The sequence below is a fragment of the Ptiloglossa arizonensis genome, chromosome 4 (genome assembly GCF_051014685.1).
Source record: "Ptiloglossa arizonensis isolate GNS036 chromosome 4, iyPtiAriz1_principal, whole genome shotgun sequence".
In the NCBI taxonomy this organism is placed as follows: domain Eukaryota; kingdom Metazoa; phylum Arthropoda; class Insecta; order Hymenoptera; family Colletidae; genus Ptiloglossa; species Ptiloglossa arizonensis.
This window is the reverse complement of record NC_135051.1, coordinates 6,251,163-6,267,263: the sequence shown is the minus strand read 5'-3', so window position 1 is coordinate 6,267,263 and position 16,101 is coordinate 6,251,163. Positions and strand designations below refer to the sequence as shown.

At 40.0% G+C, this 16,101-nt stretch overlaps 1 protein-coding gene and 1 long non-coding RNA gene across 11 annotated transcripts in view; both read left to right on the top strand.

Annotated features, from left to right (window-relative positions):
- Positions 1–16,101, top strand: part of Sol1 — a 636,201-nt gene that overhangs the window by 484,101 nt on the left and 135,999 nt on the right. The gene's annotated exons all lie outside the window — the stretch shown is intronic.
- Positions 627–14,942, top strand: LOC143145877 (uncharacterized). 8 transcript variants are annotated; one of them, XR_012991796.1, is made up of 5 exons: positions 2,449–3,062; positions 6,968–7,186; positions 10,701–10,787; positions 11,288–11,646; positions 12,576–14,942. It is a non-coding gene; the product is annotated as an uncharacterized LOC143145877 (long non-coding RNA). The 8 variants fall into 8 exon arrangements; XR_012991793.1 differs by lacking the exons at positions 2,449–3,062; positions 10,701–10,787 and adding an exon at positions 627–733; XR_012991791.1 differs by lacking the exon at positions 10,701–10,787.

Below are 16,101 nucleotides of genomic sequence, written 5' to 3'. Positions count from 1 at the left end.
GCGCGGCACGGGGAACTGACGCAAGAAAGGATGCCCTCGCGCAGCCGTTTCCAGGGTGAAGGGTAGCAAACGAGCGTAATTAGACATCCCATCTCGGTACCTTGGTCGATCGTTTACTTCGCCGAGACCCTCCCCGCGGGGCTCGTTGTTGCTCTATCTCTTCTCATCCCTGATACCACCCCCTATTCGTCTCCTTCGGTCACGATATATCCAGTTGCATTATACGAGTCACAGTAACGGGAAAAACATTGTCCGAGCGCTAATGGCGAAGGCATCCGTCCACCGGTGGCTCTCTCCTCGTACCTGGCCGTACGCTCGTTTTCTCCACTTCGCCCCTTCCCATTTTTCTTTGCCCGCGGCTCGCTTCCACCCGCAACAACACCGGGCCGCACGGATAACGAATTACTTTTCGCTCCCTAATCTACCCAATTTGGCTGCGCAACCTCTCCCGTGCTTGTTGATGCGTCGAGTAATCATGACGGACGCCGGTGCTCGTCACCTGGATTTCCGCACGGATTTACCCGGTCACCGTTGGAAGACATCTACCGTTGGTGACTGAGGAGAACGCCGTTGCGGTCCATTCATCCTTTCGGCGCGATCGGTGTCGCTACTTTTTCGCGAGTAATCTCAACGATCGCTCTCCGGTTATTGAGACACAAGCGTTGAACAACACCGGTTGGTTTCTCAAGTGTGGAGCAGTGTACAATATTTTCTTTACCGGTAGTTTTCTCAGGTGTGTATTGTACAATGTTTTCTTCGGTGGTAGTTTTCTCATGTGTGTATTGTGCAATATTTTATTCAGCGGTAGTCTTCTCAGGTGTGCATTGTACAATGTTTTCTTCGGTGGTAATTTTCTCATGTGTGCATTGTACAATATTTTCTTCAGCGGTAGTTTTCTAAAGTATGCATTGTGCAATGTTTTCTTTACCGGTAGTTTTCTCAGGTGTGTATTGTACAATGTTTTCTTCGGTGGTAGTTTTCTCATGTGTGCATTGTACAATATTTTCTTCAGCGGTAGTTTTCTAAGGTATGCATTGTACAATGTTTTCTTTTCAAGTGTGTATTGTACAATATTTTATTCAGGGGTAGTTTTCTCAAGTTTGTATTATACAATATTTTCTTTAGCGACAGTTTTCTCAGGTGTAAAGCATTGTACAATGTTTTTTTCAGCGGTAGTTTTCTCAGATGTGCATTGTACAATGTTTTCTTCTCACGTGTGCATTGTATATTTTCTTCAGCGGTATTCTTCTCAGGAATGTATTGTACAATATTTTCTGCAGCGGATTTTTTCTCAGGTGTGCATTGTATAATACAATATTTTCTTTACCGGTAGTTTTCTCATGCGTGCATTGTACAATATTTTCTACACCCCTTCGATTACAGTATATTGTGCCAAACTCGTAGTACAAAAATCGGGCAAATCATAGGAAACACGGGTAAATCATGACCACGTTCATACGTTTATATATATTTATCCAATATACTATATTTATCGTTTATATATATATATATATTTATCGAAATTTAAATCATAGGCCAAAGTGTTTTGTCGAGTGTTACAAAGGAGATACATTATAGATAATTTTAAAGAATTGTCAAAGTCATATAAACGGACACAGTTAATGTTCAATTTCGTAAGTACAGAGTGAACACGCTGCATGATTCGGGTTCTCGTAAAACTCGAAACAGAAATCAAAATTCTATTAAACGTTATCGTATTAGCTTCGATTGGTTGAGAATGATTTTTAAATTTTCAACAATTAACAAAATTACGCCATATCAAAGGAAAAGTGACATTTCGCAGAAAATTTTCTCCCTCATTGGAGCATAAAAATGTGAAAAACCAGAAATGGAAAATCGTAGCTGGACAGGTCGAAGGTAATCTTATTGGCTGTATGTACGTCAAATTTCGTGAACAAATGTTGGAAATTGGCGTAATTAACGTGCAAATAAGCTTCAAAAAGTGGATTCGAGAAATGCGCGTTTAAAAATTAGCCCAATGTACCGACAGTTGCATACAGACTACCCTTGTCGTTAATACAAATTTTTCAATGTTGCCCTCTTCGATCATTTTTAACTATTCAAACTATCGTTTTACATATGATAAAAAAAAATGTACATTCGTCACTCCGCAATGAATCTCAGAAAACAAAGCAAAGAGTGTACTACAACTTGAGTAGTAAATTTCTACAAAATCTTCGTACGGTGCATATATGCAACTCCGGTGCATTCCTCTGCAATTAACGTCATCGTAATCGTTCGAACGCTTCCGCGTTCCCTTGACTCTCCCATACGAGTACAAAGTTAAAAATCACGAGTTCCGTACGTGCGGGTCGTTCCTGACCCGAGGATCTCCGTCACAGAGATCGAAGACGAGCGAAACTTTACAAATTGAACGAGTAAGTGGAAAAATAATCGATTTGTTTGAACTGGTAGAAGTGGGTACGATCGAGAGATGAAAAGAGGGTAAGGAATGCGGGTCCGATACGGGTCCTGAAGTTTCACCGACACGTAATTTCGACTGTGGACCGAGAGTGGAACTCTTTTTGCCCTTGTAGCACCCCACTCGGTTTGCTTTCCAGCTCTGAACAGTAGGGTACTCCCTTAAGTCGTGTATGGGCGCACTTGGTGTTTCGGAAGCAGCGCTCGCGGCGTCATGCGGAGCAAGTGACGTCACTGAAAGAGATGACGGGTAGGGATGACTGCGGCGGTAGGGAAGCAGACCGCGTTCATAAAGCATCCCATCGCACGGGACCGTTGCTTCACAGCGGTGGGGATCGAGCTCGACGAAGCTATCTGCTCCGGGCGGACTGGAATTTGCTCCATAGAGCAAATTATTGCCCATGCCTGCTTTAAGTACAAACCGCGCGCCGCGAATACGCCCCGGGCGACGCTCGCTCTCGTTGGTTGCATCACAGCAACATGGAAAAAACAACCATACTAGCCTGGCTAGTCGCGTCTGCTTACACACCACTTATTCTCAGTTACCGGTTTTACATCGTGATACGGTCTACCTAAACGTGACAGGAGTGTCGACAGGGAGTACGATCTTTCGGCGAGTGGTTCGTATCGTTTTTTACAATTTAATTAAAAACACTCGATTTGTGTAACACGATCAGTGAGGGATTTTTTGACAAAGAAATGTATAATATATATTGAACCGAAGCTTGGGCTGATCGATTCTTCAACCGTGAAGAAGGTCCAATTTTTGCATCTGGGTTGGTTTTAAATTAATAATAATTGCAGTACAGGATTTACTGCATTATTTTTCATATGTATTTTGCTGTTTGTTGCCTCTTGTTTAATAGGTACTTGGACGATCTAACTAAGATCCATGGTACGCAAGTCCAGGGGCAAGGAGTAGCTCTAAGTTTCCCAAGTTCTAATTAGAATTTCGGGTAAACATGAGTGGTAGTGTCATGGTAGTTGGACGTCGTCGAAATTGTTAATCTTAAAAATAGCGACGAAGGTATTCCGGTATCGCAAACCGAGACGTTTATTGGTGCTGAACGCGATATCTCCGTTACAGCAAGTATATTTAGGACGAAATCCTAACTGCGGTGAAGATCGCGACTACGGTCGGCCATCTTTACGATGACGGAACGTACTGACGTGGCAGATGGGGCAAACGATTACTTTTACTCTACTTGTTATCTTGTTCTATTTACGTAGCGTTTGGTATATCTCTGATCATTTTTTACACGGTCTCGAATCGTTTGTCCCGAGCAGAAATAATGGGGTCGACGTTCGCTTGATTTCTGTAAGCTGGGAACTCTGCAATCAGCCGCCGATGAATAAAACGAGAGGAATAAAATGAACGAGCTGGAGGAAATGAATTAAAAAGAAGAAAAAAAAGAAACTCGCTACTTTCTGAGAAGCTTTCAAAGATTTCCTTCTTATAAATATATCTACAATGGTTTCTCGAATGTTTAATCATTGTTGCGTCTGAGCAGTGAGAGGTCAGTATGTTCATCAGACATGCATTTAAACTAATGGAATTGTTCGTTGCTCTATCGAATGTCGATAGTGCGAAACTTTTAGGTAATGATTTTATTTAGAAATTCGTGCAACATTTATTTTGCGTTGCATCGTGGGTAAACCATCATTGTCGTATAAGTCTATTAGATGAACATCATTTTCAAAATATAGATATCTAGTCCGCATAATCTATATTAATCGTCCATAAATCGAAGTTTCTGTATCGGTTAATTTTAATCTGGTTCTTGATTATCGAATATCTTAAATTTCGTAAATAACCAGGTTAAGAAACTAAAATTACTCAGATTCCCCGAAGTGAGATTGCAAAGGTTCCACGAGATGAAACATTCTTAAGAAATACTTCGAATTCGTCCAGTTATTTCGACTCGAAATTTTTCAAAATTTTCCATCGAATGAGATGTGTTCTTTTAAACTTATGATATGCTAAAATTACGATACTACAAACGTGCTTTTTACACACTCTGCATTACTGCAATACAACATTTCATTGTGAGACATTTTATCTATTTTGTAAATTAATCAGAGTTGTTTACATGTAAACAAAAAAAAATACAAAAAGGAGTGCAAAGAATTAAACAGACATTTGCCAAATTAATCAAAGAATTTTTGGCGGCGCTAATAAGATGTTTAAGGTAGGAGAGAACGGAAATAGGAAAAGGAGTGGGGATAAGCGTTTCATCCCGGGCCTGCTAGTGGACTCGTCAGTAAGGCATCCTAGCAGGCCCTGCCTTATACGCCGGGACATTGGAAGATCGGTAAGAGGTCGTATATATACCGATCGGAGCAGGTACGGGAACTTGCGGGAAACGGTTGGTGGTGAGTTTCCCTCTGGTGGCAAGCGTGGGTAGTGCCGCCACATAACCCCCTTGCCAGTGGTAAACGATACTTTGAAGTTCCGTCCTGATGTCCCAGTGGCGTAGGTATTTGTTCCGTTGGTCGGTGGCACAACAGGCACAGGAGGAGGTTGTCCAGAGCGGTGGAAGAGAAGAATGCTTCTTTTTCGTAGTAAGGCCCAGCTGCTGTCGATTGCGGAATACGCGTGGCGAGCATCGTTTGCTCAAGCCGCGTTTTCGCTTGTTGTCCGACGTTGATGCGTGCGCGTACCAGTATTTATGAAACGCATCGGTGTGGTCGGTGAATAATGTCGACAAGCTGCCTGCTGTCCTCCTGGGGTTGATCCTGATGGTTAGCCGGGAGTATAGCGTTCGTGTCGTCGCTGGCAGGTCGAGGAGTCAACCCTCGGAGAGGGGGATTTACGAAAAATCGGCCTTTACGTTGCGTTCCTTCCATCGTCTTGTGCTGCACCTGTACTGCTGCTGTGCTGTTGTCCAGAAGGTTGCGTTGTTCTTAGACGGGGTCACCACTTTGGCGGCGCTAATAAGATGTTTAAGGTAGGAGAGAACGGAAATAGGAAAAGGAGTGGGGATAAGCGTTTCATCCCGGGCCTGCTAGTGGACTCGTCAGTAAGGCATCCTAGCAGGCCCTGCCTTATACGCCGGGACATTGGAAGATCGGTAAGAGGTCGTATATATACCGATCGGAGCAGGTACGGGAACTTGCGGGAAACGGTTGGTGGTGAGTTTCCCTCTGGTGGCAAGCGTGGGTAGTGCCGCCACAAATTGTTTACACAAAAAAGAGAAACAAAATTAAGTAGTACAAAGATTTAAACGGATGTCGGCTAAATTAATCAAAGAGTTGTTTACATGTAAAATAAAAAACAAAAAGGAGTGCAAAGAGTTGTCTGCTGAATTAATCAAAGAGCTGTTTACATGTAATAAAAATACAAAAAGGAGTGCAAATAGTTAAACGAATGTCTGCTAAATTAATCAAAGAGTCGTTTACATGTAAAAAAAAAACCAGGAGCGCAAAGAATGAAACAGACATTTGCCAAATTAATCAAAGAATTGTTTACACAAAAAAAAGAAACAAAATTAAGTAGTGCAAAGATTTAAACGAATTTCTGCTAAATTAATCAAAAAGTCGTTTACATGTAAAAAAAAAAAGAAACAAAAAGTAGTGCAAAGAGTGAAACGGACGTCAGCTGTCGTCAAGTTTATCCGTGGTAACTTAGCAACGAGGAATCGATGGTATTCCAATCAAGTGTTAAAAATTAAGGGCAACGAAATCTCTTATCGGCCGGTTGAGTCTTCCAGGCGTTTAAAGTGTCTCGAGCGGAAGGGTTTCATCCAGCTCTGAGATAGATCCTCGTCGCTAAGACCAGCCAGTTCCTCGCGAGAACGGAGAATAACTGGCCGTGGGTCGTTGGCGCTAGAGCATACGAAGAGAAGTTTGCGTCTTCGCGAGTTCGCGCGAACATGCACGAACGAATAGCTCCGGGTGCTTTGGCAAGCGGCCAGCTCAAGTATCTCTCATGTGTTTGGCAGAATTTGTCGTCGTTCCGGCCTCTCCCTTTCTTTCTCCCTTCGTCCCTTTGTTCGTCTGTCTGTCTCGTTCTGACCGCACCGGTAACTCCATAGGAACCCTCCCTCCCTCCCTCCCTACGTCCCCCTAACCCCCCCTCCCCCCTCCAGCTTCTACTCTATATATTCAACGTGTCTGGGTACGTATGTTTGGTTACGCGAAATGCTCTCGTGCATCTCAAGTCGAATGTTTGATGGCGTTCTTCTGTTTAAACACGGACCCAGACACTGCTGCCGGGGTAGAGACCCGATGTCTTCGTATCTACATACGTACGACGATGTCATTCATCTGTACCTAACACTCTGAGAAATCTGCTCGCCGTTCGGTGACACGCTTCTAATTGAATCGCGCGGTGTAAATGCTTTCACCGTGGAAACGTTCGCCAGGATTCGGGATCGTCTACCGTGAAAATTGTCAGCCATCGCCTAGATGGAAAGAAAATCGTCTCGGTTGGTGGCTGGTCCTCTATGGATCGTGTTCGTTAGGGTCAATGTGTATCAAGGATGTTTGGAAGTCGCCTAATCGGATTCCGTTTCGCTTTGTAAAGGTATACGGTTGAGTACAGAGCTTCCTGAATACATTCTTGACGGGCATTCTCCTAGGCGAGTGCTAGCTGACAATTTGCAGCTGCTAGACTCCAGTGTCGGATGACCATTGTACAGGGTATGCAAGAGTTTGGGAAGATGACGGAGCGACGTTGGACTGTCGAGTTTTTGTTGCTGAGCAAACAACGTCTAGTCGTCGTACTCGAGGATACATTAATCAAGTGAGTAGCTTCAACGAGCATTGTTTATTTCCTTAGGAGTGTTTCGATCACAAATTTGTATCGTTCTTGTAAGTAACGAGTGACAAAGATAAGGTACGATAGTTAATACGACAGTTCGATTATTTTTAGGTACAATTAAAGTGTCAGGTTTCGATGTTACTTAAAACGTACTCGATTCTATCAATGGACTAGTTTTTATTTTATATGGAGTAGTTAATTAACTAATGTCGAGAATACTATTCTATTAAGTGATTCGCAAGGTCTAGCTTCAACAAGCATAGTTTATTTCCTTAGGAATATTTCGATCACAAATTTGTATCGTTCTTGTAAGTAACGAGTGACAAAGATAGGGTATGATAGTTAATACGACAGTTCGATTATTTTTAGTTGTAGTCAAAGTGTCAGGTTTCGATATTACTTGGAACGTACTCGATTCTATCAGTGGACTAGTTAATATTCTTAACCAGTGTCGAGAATATTATTCTGCCAAGTGATTCGCAAGGTTTACGTTTCAATGGTAAAATTTACTTGATTTGCATCACTGTAATGTAACTCTCTATTTAGGAGGTATTACACGACTTATGCATTAATGTACGTGTTTAACTTGTACTGGAAATTAATTTTGAACTAGAATATGAGAACTAATAGGCATTGAGCTAAAACTACCAATTCCTGTGTATAACCGTGTTTACAGGCAAATAAATGCTTGTAAACATGGGTGCTTGAAAGTAAATTCGTACCATTCCGTATGTAGCGAAGTAAACGTTGTTGTTAACGCAAGTAAATACTCCGTTTTACATTTCATCCGGCTGAATACAACAGTATACACATTATAGATAGCACAATTCATCGGTTATAGTCCATCGTATACCATCGTAATAAATTATAATCGGAGGACGCGTTAATCGCTAATTGAATCATTCCTCCCTTAATATTCGATGTTACCTTTGTATTTTTAAAGGCACAAATTAGTGTCTTATTACAATCGCACCTTTTATTTTTTCGTAAAATGTAAACTAAAGTTATTTTACAAAGTATGCGCAAGTTTACTTATTAATAAAGTAAAATATGAAATTTTGTATCGTTTAATAACATTGCAAAGGACGTTTGTAACTTCTTGTTTTCGAAATGGAGTCGTTCAACTCGGACTATTTTTGCAGGTTTCTTTTGAAAATCTCTTGAAGTAAAGATCATAAATTGTTGCAAACTGCCTGCATAGTACCACCTCTTTAAATAAAAAGTGGCCGTATATAACTTCAGAGGCAATATTACACTCAATTTATTCCACTGAAAATTGATTACCTTCACATACACCTATATCGCAGGTAATTATGTCACGGGCTCCCAAGGGGACCCTTCATGAACTCCGGCTTCAGAGCTCTTGATTTAAACACTGAGATATCAAAACCCTGGATTCTAAAATTGAATGAATTAAAGTGGTTTTAACGTTCATGAATTTCCTTATAAATTTACACACCTTTTGTCCGTTTCGTTCAAAATTATTACGTATCCGTTACATCAATTATATCATCGAGAGATTATTGATATCCCTTTCGTCATATTTGACAAGGGAGTTGCACGATAGTCACCTCGCTTATCCAATTTAAATTTTATTAATAGTTAATATACTGTATGTAGGATTCACATACTTGATTAATTGTATGTAGGAAAAATAGTGTGGTAAATTTTCTAGTTGAACTATTCAAAATTTCATGTAAAAATCAGTTTAATCTTTTATACCGAACTTTTCTTGTCAAATATTTCATTCCTACTCATCCCTTGTACTGCATATTTTTTTGTAACTTATACTTTTGAATCAACTTAAACTTGATTATCGATTTGATTTATGATTTATACTTCAACTTCAATCGAAACAGACTTAATTTGAACTTGCTCTTGAACTTGCACGTAAACTTGAACATCGACTATTGTACTCGAATCTCGACCTTACACTCTCAAGTCCATTTGAACCTAACATAGACCATGATCTTCGACTTTGGTTCGATCTCGAGCTCGAATCTCCCCTGAAACCTCCACATTTAGTTTCCTTTGGCTCCACATCGCATTAATAATCCGCGTTTCGTGATTTCGAATAATATTCCTCGTTCACCGAACCCTCCCCTCACGATTCACCCGATAACATCGTCACAGTAGCCTAACCTAGCGACACGCTCGTTCATCGTACAAGATCCTGCCGGTGTTCGATCGCGGCAAGTCCTCCAACGTTTTCATTTTCCCGCTTCTGGTTCGGTGCATAATTTTCTTCGAATCTCTTAGCGATGGGATTGCGCGGGATAGTCCACTTCGCGGGTTATTAAATTCGACGGTTGCGAATTTACCGGCGTTCGCGATTTCTCGCACAAGACCACCACCACCACCACCACCATCACCATCACCGTCACCACCATCGCCACCGTTTCACTTCACAGTTGTAAAGCAGAAGTGGAGGAGGACGCACGATAAATTACCGCGTAATGTTTCCGCGGTGTGCCGTTCTAAGAAAGGTCTGCCAAGTCTGCGCAATAGAAAAACATCATAAATTCATATCGATTTCAAGGAGAACATCGTCATCGGCCGCGCAGACGACGACGACGACGAGGAGGAAGACGCCGACCGCCGATAAATATTCCCTCGAGGAGTCAACGTTTTCCACCCAAGGACTCGACGATCGACGAAAATCTGCGTATAATGTCCCCCTACGACCACCACTGTCCCCCCAGTACGCGAAATGACGGATTTTCGTATCGCCGGGACGAATTTACAACGACTCTGTCGCACGTGAAACCGTCCCAGCGTCTGATGGTTATTTTTTCCCCTCGTCGTTGTTTTCAGCCGTGTGCCTTCGTACGCTCAGGCTTCCGTAGTAATTCAATTTGTCAGACAGACGGAAGTTTTGATAACATCCTTCCGCTTGATTTGTACGTTTCGTAGTAGACAACGGAAAAAAAAAGAAAAATCTCCAGCTATACCTACAACACAATGGCGGATGCCCTATCGATTTTTGCCCCGGTCCGCTTTATGTTCCGTTACTCTTTCTTTTTTTTTTTTTTCTGTACTCTCTTTCTCTCTCTTATTTACCCTTTCGCTCTCGCTACCAGTAATTGAACCGTAACCCCGATTTTAATGAATTTCCGACCGACATTATTCTCCCGTTAAAATAATATCCACTTTCACGCCGCGTGATTTCACGAATTTTAGATTCTTCTCCAGGATGACGATGTGGACTCACAATCACGCTAAGAGGTCTTTGTTACAACGTAAATTGAATACATTTAACCTGTGATAGCTCAATGATGTATTCCGTTCTAATGTCAGCCTTTCGATACAATTTTGTGTATTTCTTTTTTTCTTCTCGAGAATTACGATGTTGACTGACAGTCGCACAAAGAGGTCTTTGTTACAACGTAAATGGAGTACATTTAACCTGCGATAGCTCAATGATGTATTCTGTCCTGATGTCAACCTTTCGATACGAGTTTGTGTATTTCTTCTTTTTTTTTTTTTTCTTCGCGAGGACGAAGATGCGCTGATTAATAATTTCCCGCTGCGCGCGGAAGCTGTATTTTCTGGGCGGGAGAGGGACCGGCGGCACGAGAACCTGGTTAGTATCGAATGGAATAAAATGAACTGGAAATCCGAGTTTCATCGGGACGAAAGTTGTTAATAATTTAGACCGCACGGAGCACACGAGTGCTATTTTTCCGACTTGCGATTATTCTTGCACAGCGACGCGTCCGTCCGAACGAAGTTGTAATTTCTTAAGATCTTGTTAAAAAATTGTCTATAATACTATTTATTACACTATATACGAGCTAAGGACTGTACACTTGTCCTAGATTTTTTAATTTACTCTACACATCTGTTCGATAATACACAGAAAATTTATTTTAACTATATCTCGAAACAGTGATGAAATTTTTCGATGTTGGTTCCTTTTGGTAAATTTCGAATAAAATATCGTTACGTGTTTTGTACCCAATCGATGTATTCGTAGAAATTTCGTACATAGAATGGTCATACCGGTTGACTTCCAACGTTTATTCATTTTGAAATTGTAAAGTAATTTCTGGATTATCGGCTAACGAATTCGTCCTGTTTTAGCGAGACTTTTTTGAACGGAACAAGTCGATACTCAAAGGTAACTTACTGGAAACGATCTCGCTGGAAAGATAAATATAGCGTTCGAGGAATTTACCGCTTCTGCATGTACCATTCACCGGAAACGTGTGAGATTCCGATCGAGAGATTCTAACCTTCCGAGGGAGCTACGACACAATCAGCTTACGAGGCCTCGAGAATGAAGTTCGAAAAACTGTCATAGAAGCTGACTGGAAATCGACCGGAGAGATTGCTGGCGAAACTTTGGATCGATCGTCCGAGTATTAGCCGTCACTTGAGCGAACACGAAGAAGTTAAAAAGATCGACAAATGGATCCCACGCAAATCGACTGGCAGTTGCCGTAAGTGTATTGAAAATTCAACTACCAAGGTTTCGTTACCCCCCGTTCCCGTGTAAAATTTTTATTCACAAATGGGATCCCTGCGACGATTGAAAACACAGATCACAACGATCAAACCAAACCCGATCGTCAAGGAAGTATACAAATCTGTCCTTGTACTCTACTTTTGTAGATATAAGGCAAAAATTGAGAAACAGTAGATTCGAAGATCAATCGACGATTTTATTTAAATGTCTCGGATTCTACAAAATTCGTTGCTCCGAATTTTCAAGTATGTTTTCTGCTTTTCTTTCTTCGATCTTCCCAAGTTCGACTTGATCTCTTCAGGGGACGAACAAGAACGAAAAATGACGAAACCTTAGGGTAGCAGAAATTTAGTTGGGGACCACTTCAGGTTCGAGTTAGGTGTTAATACCTGACATTGTATAACTTAATCTTTGGTAAATATTTCGTATAAAATTCCCCGTTATTTCACCGTACCTTTCTTAGTTCCTAAAGAAAGTTACGTTAAATGTACAAAGTCGGAAAAGACAGTGTGTAACTTAATCTTAGGTAAATATTTCGAATAAAATTTCCCGTTACTTTCTTACGTCCTAAAGAAAGTTACGTTAAATGTACAAAGTCGGAAAAGACAGTGTGTAACTTAATCTTAGGTAAATATTTCGAATAAAATTTCCCGTTACTTTCTTACTTCCTAAAGAAAGTTACGTTAAATGCACAAAGTCGAAAAAGACGCAACTTAATCTTAGGTAAATATTTCGAGTAAAATTCCCCGTTACGTACCTTTCTCGAATCGAAAAGAAACTTACGTTAAATGCATAAAATGAAAAAAGACTCACAGTAAACTTCAACAAGCGACGATATTGCCACGTTGCTTAAAAATTCCCTAATATTCGCTTAAAATTTTTGGGGTCGTTTCTGTGTTCCAGTACTCGAAGTACTCGTAAACTAGACCCGAGTACAAACGAACGATCAGTGAGAACATTCTCAACGGTTTGCACCGGTACCGTGAGATCAGCTCCGAATGGTTCGATGCGGTGACAGGGATCGAAGTATCGGAATGCAAACCACGCATCAAAGAAAACCATACTCTAAGATACTCGTCGAGGCGAACAAAGACGTAACAGAGTGTAATTAGGTGGTATCTCCGTGAACGTAAGGAACACAGGGCCGCGGGACGTACGAGCCGAGATTCACCGAGGGAAAGACCTTCTCCCCCGGAGGTCTCTCCGCTTATAGAAGGTGATTTGTTGATCGATGTGGTTGGCAGGCGTGGTGCAATGCGGTTATCCTGTCTTCTCCTCGGCCCGTCCTTCCGATCCCCTTCTTTTTCTTATTCGTTTCGCCGCCTCGGCCCGAGCTTCCATATCCGGAAGCTAAGCTCGAATGGAAAAACGAGAAACGGGGTGGCAGTCCTTTTCATTAGCAGGTTTAGTATAATTAAACTAGTTACGTTCGCGGTAACACGGGTACACCGGTTAATTTCCAAGGTATTGATCGGAAGGACCGTCTCGAGCGCGTAAAAATTTTACAATAATCGACGCGTTAATAACCACTCGCAACGATTTCTCTCATTGTCATCGGTAGCAATTCACCGGACAGGTTATTAAGAGGAATTGATACCGCTGTTACGACGGGTCCTTTATCAGCTGTTACTTGATTTTTCTTTTTTTCTTTTTCTCTTTCTTTCTTTCTTTCTTTTTTTCGCGATTCGTTCCGTGTTATTCGAACGGCACGAAATCAATCGAATGAACCTTTCGCGTCCCGGGACACTTTGAATCCATTGAAATTAAATTTCAATTGTGCAATTGGCGTCGATTCACCGACACGTGCGCATACACTTCCCAAATGTTCGTTCAACGTGGGGAACGTCTTTTAATCATTTTTCGCCATTGGTAAACGGTTGGTAATGTCCATCGATGGATCTCAAAGGCACGTTGAAGGGACCAAGATTCGTTAATTTGTAAAACGATCGACAAATAAACTGTGGACGGGTACTGTGGACTCTCGTACAACGCGACGATGGTATCGCGACTATTGTTTTCACGTAACGTGATTTTCTCTGTACATTGAATAATAAAACACGGAAATTGTACTATTCATGAATGAAATCTAGTCTAGTTGAATTTTAGATCGTTTTCTTCAGCGTTACCGCCTTCTTATGTTTCATAGTTTTGTTTCTCGATGCAGTCATTCTTAACATTTCGGTATGAGTATCAGTATTGAAGAAACGTATAAGAAATCAGCAACGTATCGGTATCTTGTATTTGCGATCCAAGAAAGTTTACACGTTGAGTACGTATGTATATATAACGCAACAGTATTTTGTAAATTAAGTTTGTAAGAAAGTTACTTTTAAGGAAAAAAAATTCCCGTACAGTATGATTTCCATAACGCGAATTTTTACTCGCGTTGCACGAGAGTCTACTGTACGTGTATTACTTGAAGGTATTTTATTTTCGCAAAGAGGGAAATGCCCGTGTTAAAATTAAACAAATTCGTGATACGTGAAAATGTGTTTAACAAACCCACTGTTCCAAAAATGGTTGAAAATTTAGAAGGTACAGCGCTAAACGAAAGTTTAATCGAACTGAAACATATTTACGTTAGTTGAAAACAAGCCGATAGATGAGAAAATATGTAGAAATTCTATTGCTTGTATTTATGGAAATTCAATACGATAAATAAAATGTAACGTTTCAATTTCGAGGAGGTTATACGGGAAATCTTTGATAAATTAAATTTTGCTGGAAAGTTGAGTCTATTTTGGAACAATTATTGGATTGAATATCGTGTTTTCTCTCTTTTTGTTTGTTTAAGAAATGTCAAATTTGCATACGGTAAACATCAACTATTAGGTCGTACGTATACACAGATACGAGCCTGAAGTTAACAAATAATATATCATCTATTGAATAAAACTAGAAGACCGATCCAAGTATGTCCAATGCAATAATAACGAGACATACCGAAATACATTTCACTGTATTATGAACTTTTCTTCGAGTGTCGTGCAATTAACACAGAAAAGCACTGCTAAAAATTAAATTTGTTAATGATAACAGTAAAAGAAACAGGGTCAGTCACAGAGTCAAAGCACATATTTATTTTACGACGCGAGAAATTGAGGTTATGTTTTATTAACAACATTTTAGATTCATCTTGCTGTTTACGCATTTATTTACTTCTTATTTTATTCGTTTTGATAGCATACATCTGTACCCTTACATTCGCACGATATGGACGTTAAATAAATAAATAGAAATGATTTTAATTTATCTGATATTGATTATTCATCCATCGTATTTACTAAATTGTATTTCTTTAAATTATTTTCGTTTACCTCTGGTTTAATAAAACTCGTTTAATTGAAAATAATTCTAGGAAGCGATTATACTTTATTTATTTCTTCGTATTATATAATCAATATGTTTCTATCAAATTTACAAATATCTTATAAAATAAAACCTCGTATGAAACATAATACGTATCGACGTTCGGTTTACAACATTTTCCCAATACATTGAGTATTTTTCTTGGTTTGTATAAATTAATGTTAAATGTACAGCTTGAATACTTTTGTAAATTACGATATATCTAATAAAATCTTTCTAACTCAGACGTGTTACTTGATTTAAATATCATTTATACATATTATTCTTACATATTCTTCATACACGATATATACGACAATTCTAAAATATTTATTATACTCCTACGGTTTGCGTCAATTTTAATTAGATACATGTGATCGTTTAAATACTTTCGTGAGCTTTTGCATATCAGAATACAATATCATTTATGAGCACACTATTTGGAAAACTTGCTTGTCATTGGCTGTCCAAGCTAGTCCATTACTCGAAGAACTAACGACAAGCTACTGTTGTCAATTAAAGGGTCGATGAACAAATTTTTCCATAAACGTTTCAAAGGGAACACTTTCTTCGGAGGAAAATCAGCTCAATATGATTTTCATTTATAGAGGAAGTCAGCAACGTTCGTGAGAAGCAATCCAGTTGTAGGGGGAGCAATTTCTTAACCACGATTTTCCATTCTCCGTGTGCTTCTGTTTAATTAAAAAGTTCCGTGAAATTGGCAACATTGATAATAAAAAGCTTTTAAGGAAAAACCGACCCCGAGAAGTTTACGGAAGTTAGAAATTTAAAATCAAACAGTGAACTAACTTGTACGAACTTCTTGGGACAGGTTTCCTTTCTAGAAATTTAAAATCGAATAACGAATCGAGTTCAAGATCATTTCAAGGTCGTACTATAGCACACTCTAGACGTCAGTACTCCACATTGAACGTCAATTACCGCGTGCAAGGAAAATAAGTACGTATAGTTCCCCAAAAAACAAATCGACGTCCTTAATTACTCGAATCGAAACGACATTATGAAAAAATAATAATACTCTTCGGTACTCGTTAATCCCCACGAAAAATTAAACAATCGT